The sequence below is a fragment of the Coregonus lavaretus genome (assembly GCF_964263955.1).
Source record: "Coregonus lavaretus genome assembly, chromosome: 1".
Classification (NCBI taxonomy): Eukaryota; Metazoa; Chordata; class Actinopteri; order Salmoniformes; family Salmonidae; genus Coregonus; species Coregonus lavaretus.
This window is the reverse complement of record NC_139988.1, coordinates 49,657,479-49,663,478: the sequence shown is the minus strand read 5'-3', so window position 1 is coordinate 49,663,478 and position 6,000 is coordinate 49,657,479.

Below are 6,000 nucleotides of genomic sequence, written 5' to 3'. Positions count from 1 at the left end.
AACACTCGGTCTGCCCCATTTCCTTCGTTGTTACCTTTATGCCTGCACAATTTGATATCAGTGCAGAAGAAAATATCATACTCTATTATGTCTGAGTACAAACAAATATACATCAATTTAATCTAAGTTAATTTCTTACCTCTCTGTTGAAGCTGCCACTGTGATCAAATAATTTCGGCCCCCTGTGCTTCTTTGTTACTCTCATTTCAGGGAGAACAGTTGTGGATACTGGCTTAGCAACAACATGTTTGCCTTTACTCACACATGCCAGAGGAATGCGCAGTGAATATTGTTGTTCAAGAGCCCCTGTCTCAGTCTCCAGTATCTATGCTGAAATAATCTATGTGCCGGGGGGCTAGGGTCAGTCTGTTATATCTGGTGTGTGAATTTAAGTATGCTCCCTCGAATTCTCTCTCTCTCCCTCCCCTCCCGGAGGACCTGAGCCCTTGCATCAGGACTACCTGGCCTGATGACTCATGGCTAACCCCAGTCCACCTGGTCGTGCTGCTGCTCCAGTTTCAACTGTTCTGCCTGCGGCTAGGGAACCCTGACCTGTTCACCTGACGTGCTACCTTGTACCTGCTGTTTTTGACCTCTCTCTAACGCACCTGCTGTCTCAACCTCTGAATGCTCGGCTATGAAAAGCCAACTGACATTTACTCCTGAGGTACTGACCTGTTGCACTCTCTACAACCACTGTGATTATTATTTGACCCTGCTGGTCATCTATGAACGTTTGATTATTTTGAAGAACAATCTGGCCTTAAATGGCCATGTACTCTTATAATCTCCACCCGGCACAGCCAGAAGAGGACTGGCCACCCCTCAGAGCCTAGTTCCTCTCTAAGTTTCTTCCTAGGTTCCTGCCTTTTTAGGGAGTTCTACATATGCATTGCTTGCTGTTTTGGGTTTTAGGCTGGGTTTCTGTGTAGCACTTTGTGACATCTGCTGATGTAAAAAGGGCTTTATAAATAAATGTCATTGATTGAAATACATTTGACTGAATGAGTCTTCTTGTAGCCATGCTTGCCAGACTTACAGACATTTCTGGGAACAAGACTAGTTCTTGTATATATAATATATATATATATATATATATATATATATATATATCTTATTAAGAGAGCCTAACTTTCAGAGATATTCAGGTAATTTGACTCAACACTTTAACTAGGGTTGTGCACTGTGACACTGTTTCATAGTATGGCCTAAATACGCAAATGTAGTTAAATAGCATAGTTTTAAATTAGGACAATGATATAAAAGCTTTGCTCTGTGAGAAAACCCTCTAATGCATTAGGAGGCTGACTACTCTTCTGACAGGCATTGTTTTTTAGGGGGCTGAAAAAGTACACAGATCTCCCCCGGTCACACTGGTCATTCGCTTTGGTCTCACTGGGCACCATAGCAAAAGGTAAACCCAGTGATTCCAAACAAATGACCAAAACAAAGCAGAGATCCTGGGTGAGTAAAGCTTGCTCACTGTCCAAAATGGTCCCCCTGTTATAGCCATCAATTTCTTGGTTAGTTTGGCCTACATTCCCTAATCTTGTTTTTAAAGAAAGCGCTTAGTTGTCAATCTAATTTGTGTCAAATAAAGTTCCTAAGAGCTTTCCAGGTCTTTCAAAAATCCCATCTTTGTGTGAAAAACAAACAACTATGGTTGCCAGGCTGAAACAAAATAGCCTATAGTTTACAATCATTTATGGTTCCTAATATTTTAAATGTGATTCCCTATATGGGTCCTAGTAACTTTAAATGATTACATGGGTCTACACAAAGTACAGGTCAAAGATCAGTCAATTAAGAAATTAAAAAATGCTGAATTACAATACAGTGCAGGGTTTGGGGGGTGGAGGGGTGTCCATGTATGTTTAGTGTTGTTAGATTTGTGTCAAAACTGAGAATAATAAAAAAAAAACGGAAAACTGCAAATTTGAAAAAGAAAATCGGAAATAGACTTGTTTTCTCATTTATTGTGTCAAAATTGGACATGGAATAACGGAAAACAAATAACCAAATGTATTCAATTTTAGATTTTTGTTTTTGTTCATACCTGAAAGTACATGCCTCCTCATAGAATATTCATGGGGCTTAGGGGGTGTGTTTACAGCCAAGGTTGGCAGCACAAAGAAAGGATTAGACTATGTGAGTGTGACAGGAAGATAAAAATACTCATGTTAGCTAAGATGCATTACTTATTATGAAGTTAGCATGCCAATAGAACAAACTCAACAACAACTAAACAAAGTTGGCTTGCACTAGCTGGCTATTGACTAGCTAGCAGGCTAGTTAAGTTAGTCCCTCAACCTGCTACAAGATAAAGCAGCCCGGCCAGAGGTACCTGCTGCAGAAAGCTCAGATTTCTCCATTACTTTCTGTAGCTAACTTAGCTAGATCTTCTGTCGGCTGATGGTGATTATTGACTGGGAAATAATGAACAGCAGTTTCTGTAAATGGTTACCTATCTGGCACTTTGCATAGCTAACAGTGATTGCTTACACATACAACAATATCTAATTAAGATATTGACAGTGCTGATGCAAGTGAAAAGCACAGCATGGCATCTGCACTGATCATCATGAACTTCATGTAGTTACATCAGCCAATACAGTAAGTTAAAATAAGCCATTTTATTAGCATGGGTATTCTTCACCAACATCCTTTCCTGCTCACTGAAAGGCAGACGTAGGCTATACTCTTACATTTTAGACATTTTAGTCATTTAGCAGACGCTCTTATCCAGAGCGACTTACAGTTAGTGCATACATTTTCATACTGGCCCCCCGTGGGAAACGAACCCACAACCCTGGTGTTGCAAGCGCCATGCTCTACCAACTGAGCTTCAGTTGTGAACACGACTATTGCTGTGACAATTGGCCTACTTCTCTGAATGTACAGTGGAGAAATAAAGTATTTAGTCAGCCACCAATTGTGCAAGTTCTCCCACTTAAAAAGATGAGAGAGGCCTGTAATTTTCATCATAGGTACACGTCAACTATGACAGACAAATTGAGAAGAAAAAAATCCAGAAAATCACATTGTAGGATTTTTAATGAATTTATTTGCAAATTATGGTGGAAAATAAGTATTTGGTCACCTACAAACAAGCAAGATTTCTGGCTCTCACAGACCTGTAACTTATTCTTTAAGAGGCTCCTCTGTCCTCCACTCATTACCTGTATTAATGGCACCTGTTTGAACTTGTTATCAGTATAAAAGACACCTGTCCACAACCTCAAACAGTCACACTCCAAACTCCACTATGGCCAAGACCAAAGAGCTGTCAAAGGACACCAGAAACAAAATTGTAGACCTGCACCAGGCTGGGAAGACTGAATCTGCAATAGGTAAGCAGCTTGGTTTGAAGAAATCAACTGTGGGAGCAATTATTAGGAAATGGAAGACATACAAGACCACTGATAATCTCCCTCGATCTGGGGCTCCACGCAAGATCTCACCCCGTGGGGTCAAAATGATCACAAGAACGGTGAGCAAAAATCCCAGAACCACACGGGGGGACCTAGTGAATGACCTGCAGAGAGCTGGGACCAAAGTAACAAAGCCTACCATCAGTAACACACTACGCCGCCAGGGACTCAAATCCTGCAGTGCCAGACGTGTCCCCCTGCTTAAGCCAGTACATGTCCAGGCCCATCTGAAGTTTGCTAGAGTGCATTTGGATGATCCAGAAGAGGATTGGGAGAATGTCATATGGTCAGATGAAACCAAAATATAACTTTTTGGTAAAAACTCAACTCGTCGTGTTTGGAGGACAAAGAATGCTAAGTTGCATCCAAAGAAGACCATACCTACTGTGAAGCATGGGGGTGGAAACATCATGCTTTGGGGCTGTTTTTCTGCAAAGGGACCAGGACGACTGATCTGTGTAAAGGAAAGAATGAATGGGGCCATGTATCGTGAGATTTTGAGTGAAAACCTCCTTCCATCAGCAAGGGCATTGAAGATGAAACGTGGCTGGGTCTTTCAGCATGACAATGATCCCAAACACACCGCCCGGGCAACGAAGGAGTGGCTTCGTAAGAAGCATTTCAAGGTCCTGGAGTGGCCTAGCCAGTCTCCAGATCTCAACCCCATAGAAAATCTTTGGAGGGAGTTGAAAGTCTGTGTTGCCCAGCGACAGCCCCAAAACATCACTGCTCTAGAGGAGATCTGCATGGAGGAATGGGCCAAAATACCAGCAACAGTGTGTGAAAACCTTGTGAAGACTTACAGAAAACGTTTGACCTGTGTCATTGCCAACAAAGGGTATATAACAAAGTATTGAGAAACTTTTGTTATTGACCAAATACTTATTTTCCACCATAATTTGCAAATAAATTCATAAAAAATCCTACAATGTGATTTTCAGGATTTTTTTTCTCATTTTGTCTGTCATAGTTGACGTTTACCTATGATGAAAATTACAGGCCTCTCTCATCTTTTTAAGTGGGAGAACTTGCACAATTGGTGGCTGACTAAATACTTTTTCCCCACTGTAAGTGTAGAATCATAATTTGATCACCCTGTTGCAGGAAAGTTCCTGCACAGCAGGAAATGCAAACTTGTAGTGTATTCGAGGTTTAAAAAGGCTTCTAAATTTTGTCATTTCCACTTTTAAATGTCAGACTTGATTTGCCCTAACTAAAAATGCATCAACCCTTACAAAAATGTAATATTTCTTGGTTAATGATTCCTCCCCCCACAATCTTCCTCTTTCTCTCGCTCACACAACGACAGGCCTATTCACACAGTTCAGTCCCGTGGACATGATGCTCTCAATGTCCTGCACTACCGCCTCCTACAACACCCCGACGAGAAGCAATCAACCTGGAGTAACTCTCTAACCCTGCTGTACCCACTGTGCTGAGACAATTTGACTCTAGAACAGTTTTACACTATTTTAAATGGAATGCTCAACAGTGATTATCCCGCTCTCTCAATTCAATTCAAAGGGGCTTTATTGGCATGGGAAACGTGGTAACATTGCCAAAGCAAGTGGAATAAACGATCACAAATTAACAGTTAACGCTCTCCCTCTCTCGCTTGACAATCTTTACAGTTCATTCACAGATGGTATGTAGGCTGGTTGATGGCACCTGCAGGCCTGTTTGAGGGACAACTGGACAGAACATATCAGAATTATTGGACTTCAGCTGATACCCTTCTCTCTTTCCCAGTCCTTCAAGGAAAGACCCTTCTTTACACTTCCTGTAAGGCATGATGCTCTCAAAGTGTGTCTCTCCATTTCTCTCATGTCGTGTGGTATTCTCTCGCTCCAGGATACATTAGGAGAAGTTGTTTTGCTGTTGGCACCAAACCCATGCTGCCAGGCTGCATTGCCAAGCAGTTGACTTGGCAAAGTTCAAGTGTCATATGAAGTGGGTAATGTTTGATTCCCCAACTCCTGTCTGTCACTCACTCCATTACATATCTTATACATATACAGTTGAAGGTATGGTCTGTACCTTGTGAATATTCCCATTTATTCTTTCTGCTATAAAATAAATATGTTTTTCTGAATTACTGCCATATGTTACTCAGGCACTGGCACATTGGAAGAGAGGGAAGGGATCAGAGAATTAAGAGGCAAAGGCCTGAGGTTATAGCCCACTAACAAATGACCAACCAGGCATGAGTATTTAACATACAGTACCAGTCAAAAGCTTGGACACACCTACTCATTCCAGGTTTATTTTTTATTTTTTACTTACTATTTTCTACATTGTAGAATAATAGTGAAGACATCAAAACTATGAAATAACACATATGGAATCATGTAGTAACCAAAAAAGTGTTACACAAATCAAAATATATGTTATATTTGAGATTCTTCAAAGTAGCCACCCTTTGCCTTGATGACAGCTTTGCACACTCTTGGCATTCTCTCATCCAGCTTCATGAGGTAGTCACCTGGAATACATTTCAATTAACAGGTGTGCCTTGTTAAAAGTGAATATGTGGAATTTATTTCCTTCTTAACGTGTTTGAGCCAATCAG